The sequence below is a fragment of the Chiloscyllium plagiosum genome, unplaced genomic scaffold (assembly GCF_037043375.1).
Source record: "Chiloscyllium plagiosum isolate Xiang-an unplaced genomic scaffold, Cpla_swu_hap1 HiC_scaffold_16, whole genome shotgun sequence".
Taxonomy (NCBI): Eukaryota; Metazoa; Chordata; class Chondrichthyes; order Orectolobiformes; family Hemiscylliidae; genus Chiloscyllium; species Chiloscyllium plagiosum.
In genome coordinates, this window is record NW_028270154.1 from 3,470,945 (window position 1) to 3,498,590 (window position 27,646).

Sequence of the window (27,646 nt, forward strand, 5' to 3'; positions counted from 1 at the left end):
TTTAACTGTCCCTGTTGGAGTTTGTGTTTAATGGTGAGCTGTGCACTTTCAGAGAAATGGCACAACAAGGAGAAGACGCAGTCAAAATTCACCAGGATGATAGCAGAGTTGAGAGATAAAACAGGGTGCACTAGATCGTGACGAGACCCTCATAGCCATTGTCCTGAAACCCTTGTTTAAGGATACGTGAGTCACCGCACAATGGAGAAATTCTGTTGCAGTTCTCGCATTCAGAAACATTCTTACATGACCTATTGATGCCTCATTTATCACATTTGCAGAGTTAATCACACCCCGTATCACCAGATCAGATCTACGTCCCATGTAGCCAACAGTAACAGACTTCATTAAACGTTATCACACATTATCATGAATTAAGTTATTAGTTAAATAGAATTACTAAACAGAAACATAAATAGTTATTAAACATGATTATTTCCATGGGTTGGTAAAAGAGAACTTTAAAATCCTACAAACTCATGCTCCAGCTCTTGTATTCTGATGGCATGATGACATATCTCCATACACACATACTCAGCAGCCTGTTCTCACAGTAAATGTGTAACTGACCATTTACCCTACACCTAGCACCTGTCAAAGCCAGTCAGAGTGACAGAGCTGGACATTCGGACTGGCATCACTGAAAGTCGAGTACCTGTAATTGTTGGCTCTGAAAGAACAGACACATTCCTCTGCTGCTATCTGCTAGAAGTTGCAAATATCTCTCACAGAGCCCTACAAGGATGAAGGGATCAGGGAGGTTGAGGGCCATGGTGACGTTGACAGCCACTGCTAAAGTGTGAGAGCCAGACTGACGTATCTTCCATGAGTTGCCCTGACTTCCTGAGCCTCCAGAGACAGTGGTTTGACTTGACGGTAAAGATTCTTCTCTGCCTGTCTGCTGGGTCAGTGAGCAGCAGCTCTCCGCTGATGTCCTCTGTCCTGTGGACCTGTAATTCTGTGAGCAGCAAGCATTCATTGCTGCTGTTTCTCTTCCTGCAGCTGATGTTTCTACTGATGGGAGGTCCAAGTGACATCGTGTAAGTAGCACTCAACCTATTCTGATTGACCAAAAGCTTCAAAATGCTGATTCTTACATTCAGACCTTCAAACTGTGTAAAATAACATCTCAGCACAAGTGCTGTAAGTAAACCTTTTCACACACACACAGGCAAGAAAGCAGCTCACAACATATTGAGAACTGTACTTAGTGACATAATGTTCTGTCATAGGGTGACATTACTGCCTCACAGTGCCAGGGACTCAGGTTCAATTCCAGCCTCAGGACTACACATTCTCCCTGTGCCAGCATTGGTGCTCCAATTTCCTCCCACACTCCAAAGGTACACAGGTTAGGGTGAATTGGCCATGCTAAATTGCCCATTGAGTCCAGGGGTGTGCAGGCTAGATAGATTAGCTGTGGGAAATGCAGGAATACAGGGATAGGGTGAGTCTGGTTGGGATGCTCTTCAGAGGGTCAGTGTGGACCAGATGGATGGAATGGCCTATTTCCATACTGTAGAGATCCTCAAATTGTCCCCATGTTTTTAATTTGGTTCACAAAACAGCAAATCACTTGAACCACAGGTTAAATTGGAAAATTCATGTTAATATCACTCGGAGTGAATGAGAAATGTAATGAAATTGATGCCCCACTTCTCCAGGGGTTGGCAGGATAACATACTTGAGTCAAATACAAAAAAAGTTAAATGCAGAACAAATAAAGTGCTGAATGGTTTTCTGTTTCAGGGCTGATTTTTCAATGCATTTGTACTTTTCCAAGATTTATTAATTTATTTATTTGGTGAAGGGATGTGAGCATTGGTGGAAAGGTCAACATTTCTTTGTTGAGGGATGTGAGCGTTGGGGGCAGGGCCGTCGTTTCTTGACCATCTGTAACTGCCCAGTGTATTGTTAAGAGTCAATCCACATTGTCATGGGTCTGGAGACACATAGAACATAAAACATAACAGCGCAGTACAGGCCCTTCGGCCCTCGATGTTGCGCCGACCTGTCATACCAATCTGAAGCCCATCTAACCTACACTATTCCATGTACGTCCATATGCTTGTCCAATGACGACTTAAATGTACTTAAAGTTGGCGAATCTACTACCGTTGCAGGCAAAGCATTCCATACCCTTACTACTCTCTGAGTAAAGAAACTACCTCTGACATCTGTCCTATATCCATCACCCCTCAATTTAAAGCTATGCCCGCTCGTGCTCGCCGTCACCATTCTTAGAAAAAGGCTCTCCCTGTCCACCCTATCTAACCCTCCGATTATCTTATGTGTCTCTATTAAGTCACCTCTCAATCTTCTTCTCTCCAATGAAAACAGCCTCAAGTCCCTCAGCCTTTCCTCGTAAGACCTTCCCTCCATACCAGGCAGCATCCTAGTAAATCTCCTCTGCACCCTTTCCAAAGCTTCCACATCCTTCTTATAATGTAGTGACCAGAACTGTACACAATACTCCAAGTGCGGCCACACCAGAGTTTTGTACAGCTGTAGCATAACCTCATGGTTCTGGAACTCAATCCCTCTATTAATAAAAGCTAAAACACTGTATGCCTTCTTAACAACCCTGTCAACCTGGGTGACAACTTTCAAGGATCTGTGTACTTGTACACCGAGATCTCTCTGCTCATCTACACTCCCAAGAATCTTACCATTAGCCCAGTACTTTGCATTCTGGTTACTCCGACCAAAGTGAATCACCTCACACTTGTCCGCATTAAACTCCATTTGCCACCTCTCAGCCCAGCTCTGGAGCTTATCTATGTCTCTCTGTAACCTACAACATCCTTCATCACTATCCACAACTCCACCGACCTTAGTGTCATCTGCAAATTTACTAACCCACTCTTCTATGCCCTCATCCAGGTCGTTTATAAAAATGATGAGCAGCAATGGACCCAACACTGACCTTTGCGGTACAGCACTGGTAACTGGACTCCAGGATGAACATTTCCCATCAACCACCACCCTCTGTCTTCTTTCAGCAAGCCAATTACTGATCCAAACCGCTATATCTCCCACAATCCCATTCCTCCACATTTTGTACAATAGCCTACTGTGGGGAACCTTATCGAATGCCTTACTGAAATCCATATGTACCACATGAACCGGTTTACTCTCATCTATCTGTTTGGTCACCTTCTCAAAGAACTCAATAAGGTTTGTGAGGCACGACCTACCCTTCACAAAACTGTGCTGACTATCCCTAATCAAATTATTCTTTTCTAGATGATTATAAATCCTATCTCTTATAACCTTTTTCAACACTTTACCAACAACTGATGTAATGCTCACTGGTCTATAATTACCGAGATTATCTCTACTTCCCTTCTTGAACAGGGGAACCACATTTGCTAACCTCCAGTCTTCTGGCACCATTCCTGTAGACAATGACGATTTAAAGATCAATGCCAAAGGCTCAGCCATCTCCTCCCTGGCTTCCCAGAGGATCCTAGGATAAATCCCATCCGGCCCAGGGGACTTATCTATTTTCACACTCTGCAGGATTTCTAATACCTCTTCCTTGTGAACCTCAATCACACCTAGTATTTCAGACCAGGTAAGGGCAGCAGATTCCTTTCTCTATAATACATTGGTGAACCTGTCAGGTTTTAATAACAATTGACAGTGATTGCCATTAAACTGGATTTTAATTCTAAATTTTCTTTTCACTGAAGTCAAATTATAGCCATCTGCTATTGTAGGACTTGAATTTACGTCCCTGGAGCATTACTCTTGGGGTGAGTTACTATCCAGTCACATTACCCCTACACCACCCACTCACATATTTCACCCCTCTGCTTGCTCTCAACCACATATTAAAATTCCCTTCCAATAAGGTAGTTGAGGAAGAAGTCATTCCAGGACAAAGTCACCAGATTGTTGGAGATTTCCTATCACGAAGATGACATCTTTCCTTCCAAATGTGCCTAGAACACAAGGTGCTGTATTTAAACATAATGAAAACAGAAGAGAAAAGGGAACAAAGTAATCCAACCTTCAGCACAATCATAATAGAATTTTGAAAGGCTTTGAAGTATCTCACAAAGTAAAAGTACGAGAGAAAAAGCTTTTTTTCTCCGATCCTGAGAAGCACATGCAAGTTGCCAACATTTGTAAAATTGTGGAACTGTTTGCCAGTTGTCAGAGGGAAGAACTCCCCCAGCATTCAAAACGCTTTGGTGTAATCATGCTTAATCCCCTCTCCACAATTACACTGTGAGAAAATACTGCAACAAACACACAGCTTATAACCGTGAGCGAAGGAGCTCTGTTTCATTTCACTGAACACGACATTCAAAGGGCAGAATGGTTAAATATAAAGGACATTACCACTACGTTGTTCAGCAGGATGTCAATAGGTCCGATAGAAATTGTTAACTTGCCACAGTGTTGGTCAAATAACCCTGTGTTGTCCGTACTTTCCAAACATGCTGTTGTTAGTGAGGTGGACAAATAGGCACAGAATTCAGTTTGCAGTTCAACTTGATTTTATTCACAAAATATTCCTTATTAAAAGCTCCACTGGAGCATTTCCCAAATTCCCACAATACTTACTCTCTATCCATCAGAGAAAAGAATATTACCCACAATGCTCCACTTGTCTGAGCTGGGCCGTTGGACTCTCCTTCCTCTCCGACATTGAGTTAGCTCTCTTCCATGAAGGTGGGACTCTCAAGTCAGGGTGAATCTTCTCAAGTTGCCATATGATCCTCTGGCAGGAATCTTGCTGTGAGTCTTCCCTAAGAGGATGGCTTCTCCAAGTGTGCCTTAACCCACTCACACCAGAGCTTCCAGAGTATTCTGTGACCTTTGGCTTATTGGTCATAAGCTGAGTTCAAATCATCCAATGGGGTTGCGCCAACACCCTCTACTGTTACTTTGCTGAGATGTGTAAGGTGTAAATCCTCAGGCAAGGGCCTGTGCCCGAAACGTCGAATCTCCTGTTCCCTGGATGCTGCCTGACCTGCTGTGCTGTTCCAGCAATAAAGTTTCAACTTTGATCTCCAGCATCTGCAGACCTCACTTTCTCCTCGTAAATCCTCAGGCAGTCAAGGTGCCAGAGGACACGGATACTTCTCCAATACACAACCCTTGGGCACATTGCAACAGGTTCCACTTGAACATTTGTAACATCTTTGATCTTTGTTTCCATTGTTTCCTGCTGGCTGCTTGTTAATTTAGTTTGACCAATTTTCTGTCGGGCTGTGGGTCAATTTAAAATGTTCCAATTTTGGCCCATAATCACTTGACCTCACCTGTTTTAGCCACATGTGCACTGTCCAAAAGAAAGCACCGTAAGGTAAATTTTCCAGTCCTGACATTGGACAAAACATAATCAGGATGGCAACAAACAGTGGCAGCAAAGTTAAAAACCACACAACACCAGGTTATAGTCCAACAAGTTTATTTGTGACAACCACCTGATGAAGGAGCAGCGCTCCGAAAGCTAGTGTTTCCAAATAAACCTGTTGGACTATAACCTGGTATTGTGTGATTTTTAACATTGTCCACGCCAGTCCAACACTGGCACATCCACATCATGAGTGGCAGCAAAGAGTGTGCCAATCTGCAGTCTCCGTTCTGCAAGTCTGCAGAGTAGAGAGATTTGGGGTTGAAACTGAAAATTTACTTTGAAATGTCATTATTTCACTGTAAATTCCGTTCCCTTTGAACAACCATATGCAATTTGGAGAAAGGAAAGGGCTATGTGTTTATACAAGTCCTTTGTTGGTGATTTTTTCATCAGTACTGTAAAAAAGTTCCTCAAACATAATCCAAGAGACAGTATAGATAAAAATATATTATTTCCGCTGGATGGGGATTCAGGAACTAGGGGCATAGCCTGAGAATTAGGGTCAGATCTTTCAGCAGAGATATAGTCAAAGGGTCAGACAGTACTGAAACAGACCCTACGGTCAAACCTGTCCATACCGACTTTGTTCCCAAACTAAACTAGTCCCACCTGCCTACATTTGTTCCATATCCCTCCAAAGTTTTCCTATTCACATACTTATCCAAATGTCTTTTACATGTTGAAACTGTATTTGTATTCGCCACTTCCTCTGGCAACTCATTCCACACACGAACCGCTCCCTGAGTAAAAACATTGTCCATCGTGTCTTTTTTAAAACATTCTTATTTCACCTTAAAAATATACCCACAGCTTTGTACTCCCCCACCCGTGGGAAAAAAACCCTTGCTATTCACCTTATTTATGCTGCTCATTATTTTAATACCTCAATACGATCACCCCTCAACCTCCTATGTTCCAGTGAAAAAGTACAAGCTTTTTTAACCTGTTTTTATAATTAAGACCATTCATTCCCAGCAACACCCTGGTAAATCCTTTCTGAACCCTCTCCAATTTAATAAGAACCTTTCTATAACAGGGTGACGGGAACTGCACACAGTTTTTGTTTCAGATTTTGAGTATTTGTTTTCTTATATAGCCCCAGCTGTTTTGTTTGGGAACAGTATCAGTGGGTTTCAGCAAAACTGAAAGAAGTACAGATTCTGTCGATCAGAAATGAAAACAGAAATTGCTGAGCTTTTCCAGCAACTGCTGTTTTTGTTTCAGTGAGTCTCATCCCCTCGCCTCCCAATGTGAATGTGAAATGGTTTTCCAGTGAGTTCACATTTATCTTGAAATGTGTTTAACCCCAGGAGCATGGGAACATGGGCTTTAGGAGCAGGAGCAGGCCACTCGGCCCTTCTAGCCTGTTACACCATTCAATATGATCGGGGGTGACCTGGTCTCAGCCTCAACTCCACTTTTCCTCACAGGTGACTTGGCTCCTCAGATTTTGGGTTTTCCCCACTATCCTTGCCTTCTCAGATACATTAACTTGCATTTTAGTGGTGGCTTTATTGTAGAAAATTAAATGGAGAGATTGTCAGTACTTACCTTCGCTCTATGAATAGCAACTGAGCACGTATTTCAGGGGCTACTCCACGATGATGTAAGATTACATGGAGCTTATGAGGAAGATGTGAAGTTCTTTGTTTATTTAATTGAACACACCATTGGCATATCATAACAATTGCTAGAAATCAGTGCAAAGAAGATACTTAAACATGATATCATAGAAGCAGAAAACACAGGAGCAAAACTTTAATTCCAGCCTCGGGCGACTGTCTGTGTAGAGTTTGCACATTCTCCCTGTGTCTGCGTGGGTTTCCTCTGGGTGCTCCAGTGTCCTCCCACAATCCAAAGATAGGCGGGTTAGGTGGATTGGCCATGCTAAATTACCCATAGTGTCCAGGGATGTATACATTAGGTGTGTTAGCCATGGGAAATGCAGGCTTACAGGGATAGGGGAGGTGGATGGATCTGGGTGGGATCCTCTCCAGAGGGACAGTATGGACTTGTTGGGCTGAATGGCCTGTTTCCACACTGAAAGGATTCTATGGAAAGAGTTAAGGCCACAATTGGACCAGGCATGATCTTACAGCATGGTCTTGAGGCGTTGAATAATTTTATTCCTGTTCCTATTTGTAAGGATCTTATTTTGGTATGTACAGCCATGATCTTACTGTATATTAAAGGCAGACCCTGTGGGTGGCACGGTGGCACAGTGGTTAGCACTGCTGCCTCACAGCGCCAGAGACCCGGGTTCAATTCCCGCCTCAGGCGACTGACTGTGTGGAGTTTGCACGTTCTCCCCGTGTCTGCGTGGGTTTCCTCCGGGTGCTCCGGTTTCCTCCCACAGTCCAAAGATGTGCAGGTCAGGTGAATTGGCCATGCTAAATTGCCCGTAGTGTTAGGTAAGGGGTAAATGTAGGGGTATGGGTGGGTTGCGCTTCGGCGGGGCGGTGTGGACTTGTTGGGCCGAAGGGCCTGTTTCCACACTGTAAAGTAATCTAATCTAATATTGTGTATCTTATACTTTGCTGCAAAGTTGCATGACTTAGAGAGAGACCATTGGTTGCTGACATTCACATGCAGTCCTGAGGAGGCCCTGCACTGCTGGAGGAGCCAGCTTTCAGGTGGGGCATTGACAACCACTTTGAAGAACATAAGATGTAGGAGTAGTATAGTCCATTCAGCCCATCATGTTGGTTCTGCCATTCAATGAGATGATGGCTGACTCTGATTATGCTCAAATCCATTTTCCTGCAATTTCCCCACTCATTGTTCTCTCAGAGAAGAAAGCCCTCCTTATCTCTGTCATTAATTTGCAATTCCTTATTCTGAGATGACGTCCTCTGGTCCTAGACTCTTTCACAAGGGGAAGTGATCTTTCCACATCCTATCAAACACCTTAAGAATCTTACACCTTTCAATAAAGTCACTCTCATTTTTCTCATTTTTGTTCTTGTTCAGAGTCACTTTAAAATCAAAACATTAACTCTGTTTCCCTTTCCAAAGACACTGCCAGACCTACTGAGTTTCTCCAGCATTCTCGTGTTGGTTTTAGATATTCAGCATCTGCAGTATTTTGCCTTAAAGGGGCAGGTTAAGCTTGCAGAACCTGGTGACAGTATCTGAAAGAGTAAATTGATTGAATATTAATGTGTATTTCATAGTTAACACATTGATTGTGAAGTTTGCTTTTCAGTTAACAATATAGTACTTAGTTATGGTGCTTTATACATCTAAAAAAAGACACATGAGAAAAAGCTGAGCTCTGCCAAAAATGATCAAACTATTTTTGTGCATATTGGACAAGCTCCAGTTTGATTTTGGAAATCTCTGCTGAAAAATGTTTCAAACTCTTGGCTTCCATGAAGAGTGACACCACAGTGAGATGCACATTTCTGATCTGTTTCTCATTTTCTTTGTCATCAGAGGCTCTGAGGAGAAGTCTAAGAGCCTTCGAGCCGAGAGGAGATGCTAGAGTGAGGGAGGAACACAGTTTGATTTCCTCTGCTGAGATATTGAAGGAAACATCCCATTTAAAAACATGTTTTTTCACTTTATCTTGTTTCAACGCGTGGTCTGGCACACATCAAATTTTCATTTCATTGCTGCAGTGAGATTCCTGGGGAGGACAATATCCAATCAGTAAATCCCACTTTCTTTAAGCCTAAAGTTTATAAATAATTCCCTAATCTCTATTTCACCTCGAGACGTTTACCTGGCCTTTCTGCAGGGTGTTTCAGGGTGTTTAAAGTAACAGGCCACGTGAGAATGTCTGCTGAGTTTGGAAATATTTCTGTATTTTTGGTGTATTGTTCACATTACTGTTGACAGACCCACATGTTGTGGATGGTTCTTTCCTGCAATGGCCAGATTTAGTTTGCGAAATGTTATAGCACCACCTTCTCCAGAGTTTGCTCGTTATTTTGATCCAGAAGCTCTGATCTTACGGTAAGATAAAAGGCCGGCACAACATCGAGGGCCAAAGGGCCTACAGTGTGCTGTACTGTTCTATGTTCTTCTCCAGAAGATGCCTCACCATTGTTCTGTACAAAGTTAACATGACATCCCAACTTCTATACTCAAAGGTCTGAGCGATGAAGGCTAAATGTTTTCTTAATCACCAGTCTATCTGTGATGCAAATTTCAAAGAATTATGTCTCTCTGTTCTACAACACCACCCAGGGCCCTACCATTAATTGTATATGTCCTTCCCTTGTTTGTTTTACTAAAATGCAATACTTCGCATTTACCCAAAGTAAACTCCATCTGCCACTCTTCAGCCCATTGACCCAATTGATCAAAATCTCTTTCTAATCTTAGATAGCCCTTCTTCACTGTCCAATTTACCACTAATTTTGATGTCATCCACAAACTTGCTAACCATGCCTCCTAAATTCTCATTCGAATTAATTATGCCAATGCCAAACAAACGTGACCCTGTACTGATCCCTGTGGAACACCACTGGGTCACAGACTTCCAGTCCTAAAAACAACCCTTCACCACCACTTTCTGTTCCTATGGTCAAGCCAAAATTGTATCCAATTGGCAAGCTCTCCTTGAATCCCAAGTGATCTAACTTTACTAATTAATCTACCATGCAGAACCTTGTCAAAGGCTTTACTAAAGCTCATGTAAATAATATCTATCACTCTGCCATCATCAATCTTTTTGATAACTTCCTCAAAAAACTCAACCAAATTGTGACCCATGATTTTCCTTGCGCAAAACCACGCTGACTATCCCTAATCAATCCTTGCCTCTCTAAATGCAAGTAAATCCTATCTTTCAAAATAATCTCCAGCAACTTACCCAGCACTGATGTCAGGCTCACTGGTCTAGCGTTCCCAGGATTCTCCTTACAGCCTTTCTTAAATAAAGGCACAACTTTAGTCACCCTCCAGTCCTCTGGCACCTTACCCAATGTTATAGATGATACAAATATTTCTGCTAGAGGCCCCGCAATTTCTTCCCTAACTTCCCACAACATCTTGGGATATACTTGATTAGGTCCCAGAGATTTATTCACCTTTATGTTTTCTAAGTCCTCCAGCACTTCCTCTACTGTTTTCAAGACATCAATATTTATTTCCCCGAGTTCTCTAGCCTCTATTTCTTTCTCCACAGTAAAAACTGACACAAAATATTTATTTAGTATCTTTCCCATCACCTGAGGTTCAACGCGTAGATAACCTTGTTCATTTTTAAGGGGGTCCACTCTCTCTGAGTTGCTCTTTTGTTCTTAATATACTTGTCGAATCTTTTTGATGTTAGGAGGCTTTTCTACACACAAAGGATGGTAGATAGTTGGAGCTCTCTTTCACAACCACCAGTAGATGCTTATTTTTAAAACTCAGATCATTTTTTTTAAGCAAAGGTGTCAAGATGCCAAAGGCAGCTCTATAGAGTTAGGCCACAGTTCGGTCAGAATCTTATGAGGGCTGAATGACCTCCTGCTGTTCCTATGTTCCTACACTTTTATAACGTGTTAGACTGTACCATTTTGATTGGAGACACAAATATTGGTAGGTAAGTTTATTAAAATAATTTATAATTTTTCATAATATTTTTAAATTAATTTTGTATACAGAGATTATTCATGATCCTGATTGTGAAGATTAATTCTTCTGTTAACAGAACTTGACTTGTTCACTTTTTTATTTAGCAGCATCTCTATCAGCACTATTCTTTTTATTATATCAATTTATTATCAATAATAATTTACATGATTAAAATGCTAATGATGTAAAATAAACGTAAAATAAATTTCAGATTTATTCATCCACCCTGACACATTTAGTATACACCATGTTCATATTTCAAAGATGCTTGTACATCTTTGAACCCAGAACACCAGAAACTTACAGTAAAAAGAGAGGTCTTTGACTCAGCATGCATACTTTCATCCTTTGAAGAAGTTATCCAGAGACTTGACTCCCCTTCTCAATCTCATTATCCCTTTCACTTTTTCAAATATTTATCCACTTGTTTTTTGTAAGATGACCTGACTTGGTGTAAAGGCTCTGCCCCAGACATTGATTATACATAACACCTCAGATAACATTCCATGCAATGTGCTATGTAGAACATAGAACATAGAACATTACAGCGCAGTACAGGCTCTTCGGCCCTCGATGTTGCACTGACCTGTGAAACCAATCTGAAGCCCATCTAACCTACACTATTCCATTCTCTTCCATATGCCAATCCAATGACCATTTAAATGCCCTTAAAGTTGCAGCCACTGTTGCAGGCAGTATGTTCCACACCGTTACTACTCTGAGTAAAGAAACTACCTCTGTCATCTCTCCGATATCTATCATCCCTCAATTTGAAGTAATGCCCCCTCATGCTGTCCATCACCATCAAAGGAAAAAGGCTCTTACTGCCCACTCGATCTAACCCTCTGATTATCTTATATGTCTCAATTAAGTCACCTTTCAAACTTCTTCTCTCTAACAAAAACAGCCTCGAGTCCATCAACCTTTCCTCATAAGACCTTCCCTCCATACCAGGCAACATGTTAGTAAATCTCCTCTTAACCCTTTCCAAAGCTTCCACTTCCTTCCTACAATGCGGTGACCAGAACTGCATGCAATACTCCAAATGCATCCACACCAGAGTTTTGTACAGCTGCAGCACAACCTCATGGTTCCGGAACTCGATCCCTCTATTAATAAAAGCTAACACAGTGTATACCTTCTTAACAACCCTATTAATCTGGGTGGCAACTTTGAGGGATCTATGTACATGGGCACTGAGATTTCTCTGCTCATCTACACTACCAAGAATTTTACCATTCACCCAATACTCTGCATTCCTGTTACTCCTTCCAAAGTGAATCACCTCACACTTTTCTGCATGAAACTCCATTTGCTGCCTCTGAGCCCAGCTCTGCAGCTTATCTATACCTCTCTGTAACATCCTTCGGCACTATCCACAACTCTACTGACCTTAGTGTTGTCCGTAAATTTACTAACCCATCCTTCCACACCCTCATCCAGGTCATTTATAAAAATGACAAACAGCAGTGGACCCAAAACAGATCCTTGCGATACACCACTAGTAACAGAACTAAAGGATGAATATTTCTCATCAACCACCACGCTCTGTCTTCTTTCAGCCAGCCAATTTCTGATCCAAACCGTTAAATCACCTTCAATCCCATGCTTCTGTATTTTGTGCAGGAGCCTACCATGAGGAACCTTATCAGATGTCTTACTGAAATCTATATACACCACATCAACCAATTTACCCTCATCTACCTGTTAGGTTACCTTCTCAAAGAACACAATAAGGTTTGTGAGGCACGACCTACCCTTCATGAAACCGTATTGACTATTCCTAATCAAGTTATTCCTATCAAGCTGATTAGAAATTTTATCTCTTATAAACTTTTACAACACTTTACCCACAACTGAAGTAATGCTCACTTGTCTATAATTACCAGGGTTGTCTCTACTCCCCTTCTTGAACAAGAGGACAACATTTGCTATCCTCCAGTCTTCTGGCACTATTCCTGTAGACAATTACAACAAAAAGATCAAAGCTAAAGGCTCAGCAATCTCCTCCCCGGCTTCCCAGAGAATCCGAGGATAAATTCCATCCGGCCCAGGGGATTTACCTATTTTCATACTTTGAAGAATTTCTAGCACCTCCTCCTTGTGAACCTCAATCCCATCTAGTCTAATACCCTATTTCTCAGTATTCTCCTCGACAACATTAGCCTTTTCCAGTCTGAATACTGATGAAAAATATTCATTTAGCACTTCCCTTAGCTCCTCTGACTCTATGCAAAACTTCCCACTACTTTCCTTGATTGGCCCTAATCTTACTCTAGATATTGTTTTATCCCTTATATTCCTATAGAAAGCTTTAGGGTTTTCCTTGATCCTATCTGCCAACAATTTCTCATGTCCCCTCATCTCTCGTCTTAGCTCTCTCTTTAGGTCTTTCCTGGCTACCTTGCAACTCTCAAGTGCCCTAACTGAGACTTCACATCTCATCCTGACATAAGCCTTCTTCTTCCTCTTGACAAGAGATTCAATTTCCTTAGTAAATCATGGCTCCCTCGCTCGACAAATTCTTCCCTGCATGACTAATACACATTTATCAAGGACACGCAGTAGCTGTTCCTTGAATAAATTGCACATTTTAATTATGCCCATCTCCATGCAGTTTCCTTCCTCATCCTTTGCATCCTAAACCTTGTCTAATCACATCGTAATTGCCTTTCCCCCAGCTGTAGCTCTTGCCCTCCAATGTATACCAATCCCTTTCCATCTCTCAAGTAAACATAACTAAATTGTGGTCACTATCACCATAGTGCTCACCTACCTCCAAATCTAACACCTGGCTGGGTTCATTACCCAGTACCAAATGTGGCCTTGCCTCTTGTTGACCTGGCTACATAATGTGTCAGAAAACTTCCTGCACACAATCGACAAAAGCTGACCCATCTAAAGTACTTGAACTATAGTATTCCTAGTTAATATGTATTTACTAAACTATGAAATGGCACTCATACACAATGAAATTGGTTGTTTACCCATTCCATAAGCTGGGTCCATCTCAGGTGGTCAATCCATTATCTGACCTCCCAGTCTACATTCAGAGTGATCAGTCAAAACTCTCTACTCACAAGTAATGGCATGGTGACTAGTTAGTACTGGTGCCTCACAGTGCTCGTGCCTTGGGTTTGATTTCACCCTCAGGTGACTGTGTGGAGTTTGCACATTCTCCCTGTGTCTGAGAGGGTTTCCTCTGTGTGCTCCAGTTTCCTTCCACAATCTGAAGGTGTACAGGTTAGGTGGATTAGCCATGGGAAATGCAAGGTTATAGGGTAGGGTGGTGCAATGCTATTCGGAGAGCTGGTGTGAACTTGATGGGCTAAAAGGCCTGTTTCCATGCTATAAGGTCTCTAAGTTGTTCCTGAAGGGCTTCTTTCTTACTATGGCTGTGGACACATATTGACCCAATAATTGGCTTTAATGACATCACTGTCCTGGTAAAATCGTTCTGTCTCTGGGCCTCAATCACAAGTCTACACTTGTCTGATGTCTACCACTATCAATCTCCAGAGAAGGAGGCTAGAAAGGAGGAGGTCCCTTTTCCCTCACTGCTCCAGTGCTGTTTAAAACCACTTTGCAGATTCTTGCCAATGTTAGCATGACCAACTTTCCCATACTGCTCCGCTATTTCTCAAACCCAAAATGCAATTCTTTGGCCAAGGTCCCATTTCCCTTTTAATGTTTTATTCCATGATTCAGAGACACAGGATGCTTCCACAGACAATTTATATTCATTAATCTGAAAGAAAAGAACAGTTACATGGTTCAAAGTGATTAATAGTATCATACATTTTAGCATACATTTCTGAAAAACGAACGGCTATTAAATCACCTTCTTCAATTTTTCAGGTAATGTATTCCGTATCATTACCAACTTACTGTATAAAGAAACCTCCTCATCATTTTGCTGGGTTTGTTTTTGCCAATTACCTGTTGACAAAGTTGCCTCGTTATCGACACTCCTGCCAGTGCAAACTATTTCACTTTACCTTGTCTTTCAAAATTCAAATTATTTCAAACATCTCAATTAAACCTAAGGTACTCCAAGGGCAACAATCTGCAGATCAGCTTGGAAAATACAATCAATTCTCCTCATTTTTATCAGGCCACAATTATCCATAGCATAGCAGTTGTTATTCATTAAAGTACACGGTACAAACATGGGAACACCACAAACTGCAGGTTCCCCTCCAAGCTACTCACCACCCTGACTTGGAAATATTTTGCAGTGTCACCGAGTCAAAATCCTGGAATTCCCTCCTGAACAGTATTGTGGGTCAACATACAGCAAATGGACTGCAGCGGTTCAAGAAGGCAGCTCACCCCCACCTTCTCAAGGGGAACTCGGGATGAGACAATAAGACTATAAAACAAAGCGACGTAAATTGAACTTGGATACGTCATCAACTCCTCCACAAGGCTTGTCCATTACTCATTACAGGGTCATGTGAACAAAACTGGGCACAACATATGGCATCATTACATGAACTCATGTGATTGCGTGAAATTCTTGAACTTGTATGCTTTGCCCTAGTTCACACTGGTGCCACTGTCTGCGCACTCATCAAGAATTTCTTGTTCCATTTTCTCCCTCCTTTCCTCCAGTGTGATTGGGTGGACAGAGTGTGGAAGCAAAGAACTGTGTGCATCTGCCTCCAGAATATGAGAGCTGCTGATGAAAGTAAATCTATTGCTTGGAACAGGGTGAGCGTCAAGGTTAAGGTTAAGGTTAGGGTTAGGGAGAGGGTTAACCCTAATCATAACTATAATGTAACTATCTGAAAATCTCAGTGAGTCACCTTCCATTTCGATTTCATTTTACAAACACAGCAAGACTGCTAGACTAGGTATTCTGAAAAGATGAGGTGACATGTTGAATAACCCATTTCCTGCACAGAGCTTAAAAGAGTGTGCTAGTGTAGTGCAGACTCTTGTCAGATGTAATTCTTTTGAGAAACACAAAATAGACTGGACAAGATGGTTAATGAGTCAAAAATGCAAGCTATTAGATTTGAATTTGAACGCTGTCCACAGAGCATCAGCGTGAGCCTCTGGATTATGAGTGAGTGGCATCATCACAACAGCACACAAAGTTCACCAAATAGTCATCATGGAACTGTCATCTGTTATTGTTAAAAGTTAATTAGTTCGCTGGTGTCCATTATGGAATAAAACCCTCCAGTCCTGTTTGGTCTGAGTTACATGTGTCTCCAAACATTCTCAATTGCTCTGCCTATGGTGGTGGTGAAATGTTGAATTTTAATAATACAGTCTGGGGTCCAACTCTCATTTACTGAGGTTGTTTAATAAGAAACGTAGAACATGTCTACACAACAAGACAAAGATGATTTATAAAAGTGCCTTGGAATTTTCAATGTTTTAATCCCCTAGTATTCCAAAATTATCTCCTTTTTGAGGCTTTCTTGGAAAGACATGCTAAACGTATGGCTGGAAGATCACAATGTTTCAATTGTTCAGAATTACTGAATCACCTAGTAGGTATTTTCTTCAATAATTTCTTTTCATTCACTCATGGGATGTGGACATCGCTGGCTGGGCCAGTACTTACTGCCCATCCCACGTTGACCCTTGAGAAGGTGGGGGTGAACTGCCTTCTTGAACTGTTGCAGTCCATGTGCTGCAGCTAAACCCACAATGGCCTTCGGGAGGGAATTTCAGGACTTTGACTCAGCAACAGTGAAGGAATGGTGATATATTTCCAAGTCAGGATGGTGAGTGGCTTGGAGGGGAACTTGCAGGTGGTGATGTTCCCATGTATCTGCTGCCCTTGTCCTTCTAGATGGAAGTCGTCCTGGGTTTGAGAGGAACTGTCGAAGGAGCCTTGGTGACATTGGAACACACACAAATAAAATGTGTATGATCATACAACTAAATAGACAATAATTCCATAAAATGTTTATGTGAATGTACACATGATTATAGCATGGATCATGAAATTCACCCTATTAGCTTTGAACTAGCTCCATAAACAGAGATAAAAATCACATGACACCAGGTTATAGTCCAACAGGTTTAATTAGAAGCACACTAGCTTTCAGAGCGTCGATCCTTCATCAGGTGGTAGTGGAGGGCTCGATCCTAACACACAGAATTTATAGCAAAAATTTACAGTGTGATGTAACTGAAATTATACATTGAAAAATTGATTGTCTGTTTTCATCTATTTTTTGTCATTTACATAAATGATTTGGATGTGAGCATAAGAGGTACAGTTAGTAAGTTTGCAGATGACACCAAAATTGGAGGTGTAGTGGACAGCAAAGAGGGTTACCTCAAATTACAACAGGATCTGGACCAGATGGGCCAATGGGCTGAGAAATGGCAGATGGAGTTTAATTCAGATAAATGTTCGGTGCTGCATTTTGGGAAAGCAAATCTTAGCATGACTTATACACTTAATGGTAAGGTCCTAGGGAGTGTTGCTGAACAAAGAGATCTTGGAGTGCAGATTCATAGCTCCTTGAAAGTGGTGTCGCAGATAGATAGGATAGTGAAGAAGGCCTTTGGTATGCTTTCCATTATTGGTCAGAATATTGAGTACAGGAGTTGGGAGGTCATGTTGCGGTTGTACAGGACATTGTTTAGGCCACTGTTGGAATATTGTGTGCAATTCTGGTCTCCTTCCTATCGAAAAGATGTTGTGAAACTTGAAAAGGTTCAGAAAAGATTTACAAGGATGTTGCCAGGGTTGGAGGTTCAAAGCTACAGGGAGAGGCTGAACAGGCTGAGGCTGTTTTCCCTGGACTGTTGGAGCTGAGGGGTGACCTTATAGAGGTTTACAAAATTATGAGGGGCATGGATTGGATAAATAGACAAAGTCTTTTCCCTGGTGTCAGGGAGTCCAGAACTAGAGGGCATAGGTTTAGGGTGAGAGGGCAAAGATATAAAAGAGACCTCAGGGGCAACCTTTTCATGCAGAGAGTGGTACGTGTATGGAATGAGCTGCCAGAGGATGTGGTGGAGGCTGGCACAATTGCAACATTTAAAAGGCATTTGGATGGGTATATAAATAGGAAGGGTTTGGAAGGATATGGGCCGGGTGCAGGCAGGTGGGACTAGATTGAGTTGGGATATCTGATCGGCATGGACGGGTTGGACCGAAGGGTCTGTTTCCATGCTGTACATCTCTATGACTCTATGACTCTATCTGTTCGAATACCGTGATAGATTCACTTCTTTCATGTGTAAAACACAAAACCTTTTTTTAAAAAGTTGCATTCTTGGGTTAGCTGTTAACAATGGTGATAGCTAGACAATATGTTGAAGGTGCTAGCCCCCTGTGTTCTCTGTCTATGCCATGATGTTTAGATTGATTCTAATCTAAAAAAGTGGGATAACGGAGTTTTACATGAATTCATGCAGTTTTTGAGCTCAGAGTTCTACATGTATGCATGCAGTTTTTGAGCAAAGTACAATGTAACCCTGCAAATACAAATTCACCCCACAAAATATATGTGTGCATGTGGGTCTTTGTCTGTGTGTGTGTATGTGAGTCTGTCTGGGTTGGGGGTTGTGAGTGTGAGAAATTATATGTGTGTGTGTAGTGAGTGCAGAGTGTCTTAAGTCTGTGAGGGGGTGCATGTGGGAGTGTATGTGTCTGTAAGGGTGTGTGTGGGTATCTGTGTATGCGTCTGTGTATATGTGTGTCCGTGTGTATAGGAGTGCCTGTGTGTGTGTGTGAGAGTGTGTGTGTAGGAGTATCTGTGTGTGTGTATAGTGCAATGGTGATCACCTGTAATGTGACATGAACCCAAGGTCCCGGTTGAGGCCCTCCCTATGAGTACCGAACTTAGCTATCAGCCTCTGCTCAGCCACTTTTTAGATTAGAATCAATCTAAACATCATGGCATAGACAAAGAACACAGGGGGCTAACACCTTTAACATATTGTCTAGCTATCACCATTGTTAACAGCTAACCCGAGAATGCAACTTTTTAAAAAAAAGGTTTTGTGATTTACACATGAAAGAAGTGAATCTATCACGGTATTCTAACAAATGAAAGGCTTAACAGACAATCAATTTTTCAATGTATAATTTCAGTTACATCACACTGTAAATGTTTGCTATAAATTCTGTGTGTTGGGATTGAGCCCTCCACTACCACCTGATGAAGGAACATCACTCCGAAAGCTAGTGTGCTTTCAATTAAACCTGTTGGACTATAACCTGGTGTTGTGTGATTTTTAACTTTGTACACCCCAGTCCAACACCGGCATCTCCAATCCATAAACAGAATTATCCAATTAGTCCAATTCACCAGCTTTTTCACCAACTATCATGCAAATATGATCCCTCAAATTCTTAATCTAATTCCTCTTTTGAATTTCAACATTGAATCTGCTTTCAATGGCCCTTGAATGACATTCCAGATCCCGATTTGCTGTGTTCTTTTTAAAAAAAGCTGCTTCCCATTTCCTCTGGTTCTTCTGCCAATTATTTTATATCCATGTTCTCTGGTTATCATCCGTTGTCAGTGGAATAGGTTCTTCTTATTTAATTGTGATTTTGAATACTGCTCTTAAATCTCTTCTCAACTCTTTCAGCTCTAAATTGAACAATCCTGGCTACTTCATATCACTGAATGAGTAAAAAATGAAAGTAAACTCATGTGCTCAGTACATATGTAAAATGTAAATTGTTTAACAATTCATTGGTTACAATTACAATTGTAAAAATTGACTTTGTGCCAAATAGCACAACTGTTTTCAAGACGTGATTAGACAGGCCTAGATAAAATTGAGATGGCAGATTGTTGGATTGAAATAGATAATAAATGGAGCTGATGCAAGTGAAAATCACATCACACCAATGAATACTGTTTTTTTTTAAATCACACAAAACAACTACCACAGTAGACAATCAACCTCCATCTTGTCAATAGATCTCAAGGGAGCAGGTGAGACAGAATCCAAGAACATAATTTCTGTTTTTGGGGAGAGTTAGAGGAATGTAGCAAAGAGGAGCAGGAGGAGGCCATTCAGCCCTTTGAGCCTGCTCTGCCATTCAATACAATCCTGGCTGATCATCCAACTCAATCCCTGGTTCCTGCTTTCTCCCCCACGCCCACAGATCCCTTTAGCCCTGACTCCCTTTGTCTGACTCCTTCTTGAAAATTTTCAATGTTTTAGCCTCAATCACTTTCTGTGACAGAAACTTCCATTGGCTCCCCACTCTCTGGGTAAAGGAATTTCTCCTCATCTCAGTCTGAAATGGACCACCTGTATCCTCTAACTGTGACCCTTGGTTCTGGATTTCCTGGCCAGTAAGACCATCCTTCCAGTGTTTAGCCTCTATGCTTGTTAAAAAGTTATAGATTTTTTAAATGAGATCCAAAGCAGGACAAAGCAGCCTGCTTTCTTCCTACCACAATCGCTACCTTCAACATCCAGTGAGCTCATCCTAATTCCATTCAGTTGGCAACTCACTGCTGCCTAGTGAGAAACCTGCCTTGCCACTGGTCAAAAGCAAAGAAAATGGAACAAGATTGTCCTCACTAGACTTCTCATCTGATTCTGCCACAAATCTTGCCATATCCCGTATCATTCAGACTCCTATAAGACTGCACCCCTAGATTTCCTGTCTATTAGCACAGTGCCAAATGTACTGCAGGGTTTCAGTGGTAGCTCAGCTCCACCTTCTAGAGGGCAATTAGGGACAGGCAAGTATTCTCCCGGAGCCATTGACATCCACATCTCATGAATAAATTAAAGAGAAAAGAATTTAATTCCCAAAATCCTTGGAAGCTTATCAGTAATCTTGAACTTTAAGCCCTGTTCCTTCATTTGGATGTCTTAATAATACTAAATTTATGAGAAAAAAGGTCAGAAATACCAAAAGAGAATCTTAACTCTGCACTTAAAATGAAAGGAGCAAATAATTAGATTTTCTGACAGTCTAGCTCAGCGGAAGTTTGGAGGTCTCATTTAGGACACCAGACATTGAGGGAAATAATCATATCCAAAGCAGCACTGACATGCAGAAAAATGGCAGAAAATTATCCTCTGAATATCTCCTTATTTATTGCAGTATTGACCAAATCTAAGATTAAGACAAACATCAGAACATTCGTAGTAACTAGTCAGATTGTAACAAAAAATTGTCCTACGTTTTCAGGTTACATTAACATTGATTCAAATAACAAATTCACACATTACACTCAGCTGTAATATTCTCACTGTGCTATACAGTAGGTATAAATAACTTGTAGAGTCAATCAAACTACTTTTTCACTAATACATCCAAAACTCAAAGATTAAAGCTGTTGACTGGTGCTGCTGAGAGGTAATTACCTCCTACACACTTTTCTTGTTCAAAGGCATTACTACATGGTAAGCTATATCCCAAAGGGACCCTGTGCCTTATTTTACATTTGCCGTGGAGGGAGTGCAGCGGAGGTCCACTTGACTGATGCTATGGATGGAAGGACAGTCTTATAAGGAAAGATAGGTTTGACTTAGTCAATTTTCACTAGAGTTTAGAAGGATGGGAGGGATCTGATTGAACTATATAAAATTCTCACAGGGCTGGACAGACTAGATACAGGGAGGATGTTCTCCCGAGCTAGCGAGTCTGGAACCAAGGAACACAGTCTCAGTATACGGTGTGCGCCATTGAGGACGGAGATAAGGAAACATTTCTTCACCCAGAGAGTAGTGAACCTTTGGAATTCTCAATCTGTGGAGTCCAAGTCATTGAACATATTCAAAAAAGAGATTGATATATATTTAGATTTTAAAACATTATGGAAAATGGTAGAAAACAGGAATCTGACACTGAGGTAAAGGATCAACCATGAATGGCAGAGCAGCCTAGCTGAGCCGAATGGCTCCGAGTTTCTCTGTTTCTATGTGGTCATGTGTGTCTATATGGGGTAGCAGTACAGCCCAGCTCATTTCTGCCTACACTTAACAAATACTCATAAGGAATTGTTGGACAGCAATCAGGGAGAAGTTCTGTCAAAGTGAATTATCTCTCTCCTCCTGAGCCAATCTAATTGTTGATACAGTGAGGAAGCTCACATGGATCTTCAAGGCCATTATAGACTAGTTAGGCCCAATGACCTGTTTCAGTGCTCAGCATTCTATGCAGTTCTGAACAGCAGTGAAAGAAAGATTTCTATTTTCATAGCCCTTCAACAAACTCAGGATGTCATTCACTGCCACTGAAGTGAGTTATGAATGTAGTCACTGTGGCATGTCAAAAATGCAGCAACCATTTTGCACAAAGCAAAATGCTACCAAAAGAATTGAAATAAATAACCCATTGTTCTGCTTTTTTTTCCTGATGTTTGCTCTTAAACAAATAATGTCGATAGCACGAAGAGCCCAAGCAATATTGAAATTAATGGGAATCAGAATAGCACTTTACTAGTCAGAGTCATGCCTTGCATAATGGAAGATGATTGTTGTTGTTTGAGGTCAATCATCTTAGTCACACGATAAGTCTGCAGGAGTTCCTCAGGGTAGTGTCATAGGCCCAACCACCTTTAACTCCTTCCCCCAAGGACCTTCTCTCCATCATAAAGTCAGAATGGGAATGTTTACTGATATCACAACTTCTCAGAAACTCAAGCAGTCCATTTTCATTCGCAAAAACATTTGGACAGCATCTCAGCTTGAACTGATAAGTGGCAAGTAACATTCCTGCAACTCAAGTTCCAAGCAATCACCATCTCCAACATCTGGGGATTAACATTGACTAGTCATATAAATACTGCACAGTGAGTAAGTTAACCCCTGTCTTCCCAAAACATGTCAACAAGACACAAGTCAGACATCACAGAATCATAGAGTCATGGAGTCATATATACAGAAGAGGCTTTTCAGCTGATTGAGTCTGCACTGACAAAAATTGCTCTGAATTTTTCACCAGTTGAACTTTCTGGCACGTGACCCGTAACCTTGAATGTTTTCATGTCTTGAATGCACATCCATGAATCTGTTAAGGGTTGTGAGGTTGCCTGCCTTAACTATAATCCCAGGCAGTGCATTCAAGATCTCCACCACCATCTGGATGAAAATGTTTTTCCTTAAATCCCCTCTGAATTTCCAGCCTTTCACCTTAAAATGATGCCCACTTGTTATTGACCCTTTACAGAGGGGAACAACTGCTTTTTATCCACCCCATCCATGCTCCTCTAATCTTACCTTCCTCCATCAGGTCCCCTCTCAGCTTCCACTACTTTAACGAAAACAACATGAGCTTATGCAGTCTTGCTTCATCGCTAAATTGCTCCGTTGCAGGCAACATCCTGGTGAATCTCCTCTGCACTGCCTCCATTGCCAATCCATCTCCTCTCCACTGCCTTTGTATAATAAAACAAAAATATGCAGATGTTGGAGATCTGAAACAAAAACAGAAATTGCGAGCTAAGCTCAGGGGGTCTAGCAGTATCTGTGGGAAGAAAGCAGAGTTGATGTTTTGAGTCTGGTAACTCTTCATCCATTAGTGAGGCCAGTAACTACTGTTTTGTTTCACATCATGCCAATAGAGCAGTGACGAGAACTGCAAGCAGTACTTCAGCTGCAGCCTCACCAAAATGGTGTAGAGCTCCAACATCACCTTTCTGTTCTTATCATCTATGCCATGACCGATAAAGGCACATGCTCTGTGTGCCTTCTTAATGAACCTATTAACCTGTCCTGCCACCTTCAGGAATCTGTGGACAAATACTCTGGGATCCCTTTCTCCCACTGATCTTCCTACTGTCCTGCTATTCATTAAGTACTCCCTTGTCTTGTTACTTCCCCCAAAGTACATCTCTTCACATTTTATCAGGGTTAAATTTCATCTGCCACTGATCTGCCTATCTGACCAACCCATCGATATTTCTCTGTAACCTTCTTCCTTACTGTAAACCACCCAACCAATCTTCATGTCATCTTCATACTTACTCATTATCCCTCCTATCACAGCTCGAACAATTATGAATATCAGAAACAATAAGGGACCCAGCACTGATCTCTGTGGTATGCCACTGCACAATGGGCTCGAGTCTCAATTACAGCCTTCTACCACCCCGGTAAAAACAATGACTGCAGATGCTGGAAACCAGATTCTGGATCAGTGGTGCTGGAAGAGCACAGCAGTTCAGGCAGCATCCAAGGAGCAGCAAAATCGACGTTTCGGGCAAAAGCCCTTCATCGGGATTAAAGGCAGAGAGCCTGAAGCATGGAGAGATAAGCTAGAGGAGGGTGGGGGTGGGGAGAAAGTAGCAGAGAGTACAATAGGTGAGTGGGGGAGGGGATGAAGGTGATATGTCAGGGAGGAGAGGGTGGAGTGGATAGGTGGAAAAGGAGATAGGCAGGTAGGACAAGTCTGGACAAGTCATAGGGACAGTGCTGAGCTAGAAGTTTGGAGCGAGGGTGAGGGGGGGAAGGGGAAATGAGGAAACTGTTGAAGTCCACATTGATGCCCTGGGGTTGAAGTGTTCTGAGGCGGAAGATGAGGCGTTCTTCCTCCAGGCATCTGGTGGTGAGGGAGCGGTGGTGAAGGAGGCCCAGGACCTCCATGTCCTCAGCAGAGTGGGAGGGGGAGTTGAAATGTTGGGCCACGGGGCGGTTTGGTTGATTGGTGCGGGTGTCCCGGAGATGTTCCCTAAAGCGCTCTGCTAGGAGGCGCCCAGTCTCCCCAATGTAGAGGAGACCGCATCGGGAGCAACAGATACAATAAATGATATTAGTGGATGTGCAGATAAAACTTTGATGGATGTGGAAGGCTCCTTTAGGGCCTTGGATAGAGGTGAGGGAGGAGGTGTGGGCACAGGTTTTACAGTTTCTACGGCGGCAGGGGAAGGTGCCAGGATGGGAGGGTGGGTTGTAAGGGGGTGTGGACCTGACCAGGTAGTCACGGAGGGAACGGTCTTTGCGGAAGGCGGAAAGGGGTGGGGAGGGAAATATATCACTGGTGGTGGGGTCTTTTTGGAGGTGGCGGAAATGTCGGCAGATGATTTGGTTTATGCAAAGGTTGGTAGGGTGGAAGGTGAGCACCAGGGGCGTTCTGTCCTTGTTACGGTTGGAGGGATGGGGTCTGAGGGCGGAGGTGCGGGATGTGGACGAGATGTGTTGGAGTGCATCTTTAACCACGTGGGAAGGGAAATTGCGGTCTCTCAAGAAGGAGGCCATCTGGTGTATTCTGTGGTGGAACTGGTCCTCCTGGGAGCAGATACGGCGGAGGCGGAGGAATTGGGAATACGGGATGGCATTTTTGCAAGAGGTAGGGTGGGAAGAGGTGTAATCCAGATAGCTGTGGGAGTCGGTGGGTTTGTAAAAAATATCAGTGTCAAGTCAGTCGTCATTAATGAACATGGAGAGGTCCAGGGAGGGGAGGGAGGTGTCAGAGATGGTCCAGGTAAATTTAAGGTTAGGGTGGAATGTGTTGGTGAAGTTGATGAATTGCTCAACCTCCTTGCGGGAGCACGAGGTGGCGCCAATGCAGTCATCAATGTAGCGGAGGAAGAGGTGGGGAGTGGTGCCGGTGTAATTACGGAAGATTAACTGTTCTACGTAGCCAAAAAAGAGACAGGCACAGTTGGGGCCCATATGTGTGCCCATGGCTACGCCTTTGGTCTGGAGGAAGTGGGAGGATTTGAAGGAGAAATTGTTAAGGGTGAGGACCAGTTCGGCCAAACAAATGAGACTGTCGGTGGAAGGGTACTGTTGGGGACGTTGGGAGAGGAAAAAATGGAGGGCTTGGAGGCCCTGGTCATGGCGGATGGAGGTGTAGAGGGATTAGATATCCATGGTGAAGATGAGGCGTTGGGAGCCGGGGAAATGGAAGTCTTGGAGGAGGTGGAGGGCGTGGGTGGTGTCTCGAACGTATGTGGGGAGTTCCTGGACTAGGGGGAATAGGACAGTGTCAAGGTAGGTAGAGATGAGTTCAGTGGGGCAGGAGCATGCTGAAACAATGGGTCGGCCAGGGTGGTCAGGCTTGTGTATCTTGGGTAGGAGGTAGAACCGGGCAGTGCGGGGTTCCCGGACTAAGAGATTGGAAGCTGTGGGTGGGAGATCTCCTGAGGTGATGAGGGTCTGTATGGTCTGGGAGATGATGGTTTGGTGATGGGGGGTGGGGTCATGGTCGAGGGGGCAGTAGGAAGAGGTGTCCTCGAGTTGGCGTTTGGCTTCAGCGGTGTAGAGGTCTGTGCGCCAGACTACCTCTGCGCCCCCTTTATCCGCTGGCTTGATGGTGAGGTCAGGATTGGAGCAGAGGGATTGGAGGGCTGCGCGTTGTGAGGGTGAGAGGTTGGAGTGGGGGAGGGGAGTAGACAGGTTGAGGCGGTTAATGTCCTGGCAGCAGTTGGAAATGAAGAGGTCGAGGGCAGGTAATAGGCCAGCGCGGGGTGTCCAGGTGGATGCAGTGTGTTGGAGGTGGGCGAAGGGGTCCTAGGAAGGTGGCGGGAATCCTGATTGTGAAAGTAAGATCGGAGGCGGAGGCGACGGAAGAATTGTTCGACGTCACGGCGTGTATTAAATTCATTGATGCGTGGACGGAGGGGGATGAAGGTGAGTCCTTTGCTGAGGACTGATCGTTCGTCCTCAGTGAGGGGGAGGTCTGGAGGGATGGTGAAAACTCGGCAGGGCTGGGAGCTGGGATCTGGTGTGGGTGTGGAGCTGGGCGTGGGGGCGGAACCTGTAACTGGAATGGGTGTTGTAGTGGGGGGAATGGGGGTGGAGTCATGAGCAGGGGTAGTGTTCCCCTCGGGGTTCTGGGGGATGGGGATAGTGACAGTGGGGTCTGTAGGGGGGCGTGTCAGCAGAATGCAGGTGAGTGGCGCTGGTGGGGGCGGACGTGGTGGTGACCACAGCTGTAGGGGTGGCGAAAGTCACTGAGCGTGTGGCATCAGCGATGAAGTGAGGGGCGGAAGTGATGTCACGTGTGATGTGTGTGGAATTGTGAGGGGTGAATGTTGTAGTGGGACTGGCCATGATGGGGGCGGAAGTAACATCATCAATCAGCGAGGAAGTGGCAGCTGCATCAGCCGTATAGCTATTGGCGTCTGAGTAGTTTCCAAGGCCAGGGCAATCTTCTGGAATGTTTGAGGAGCGCTGGTTATGGAGATGGGTAGATAAAAGTTTGTTGTACTTACAGTTTTTGATGTTTGAGATGGAATTGAAATACTGTTTGTTGAGAGTATGAATTCTCCTGAGGATGTAGTACAGAATGGGTCTTTTGCAATTCTGAGACAGTGTGGCCCTCAGCTGAGGCAGGGCTGTCTGTAGAGAGGTTAGGTGCCAGCGCATTGCTGTGAGTGTGGAGCGGAGGATCTTGAAGGAGAACCGTTGCTCGTGTTTTTGAATTTGTAGTCTGTACTGATGTCCTGTTCGGGTCCAAACTCTGCTGGTTTAAAGGTGGTCTGGAGTCCGTGTGGGATGAGTTGGTTACGGAGGCAGGCACTGAGGAAGCAAATGTGACTGTGGTCACGAGTCTGTTTCACGACATGGTTGAAGAGCTTCAGGGCAGAGGAAATGACCTGGCAGTTGCAGTGGGAGAGGGACTCCTTGAGATTCTTGTAGAGAGAGGAGGAAAACTTCTTCAAGGCAGGCATCCTTGCAAGAGGATTCGCAGTAGGGTTAAAATCAACGAGGTAAAAACAATGACTGCAGATGCTGGAAACCAGATTCTGGATTAGTGGTGCTGGAAGAGCACAACAGTTCAGGTAGCATCCAAGGAGCAGG

General features: G+C 43.2%; 1 long non-coding RNA gene across 1 annotated transcript in view; it reads right to left on the reverse strand.

The window, feature by feature from the left end:
- Positions 1 to 8,243: 8,243 nt before the first annotated feature.
- Positions 8,244 to 27,646, reverse strand: part of LOC148147454 (uncharacterized) — a 70,608-nt gene continuing 51,205 nt past the window's right edge. The window contains exon 3 of the long non-coding RNA XR_015759628.1: positions 8,244 to 8,505. This is a non-coding gene — a long non-coding RNA (uncharacterized LOC148147454). The remainder of the gene's footprint in view (positions 8,506 to 27,646) is intronic.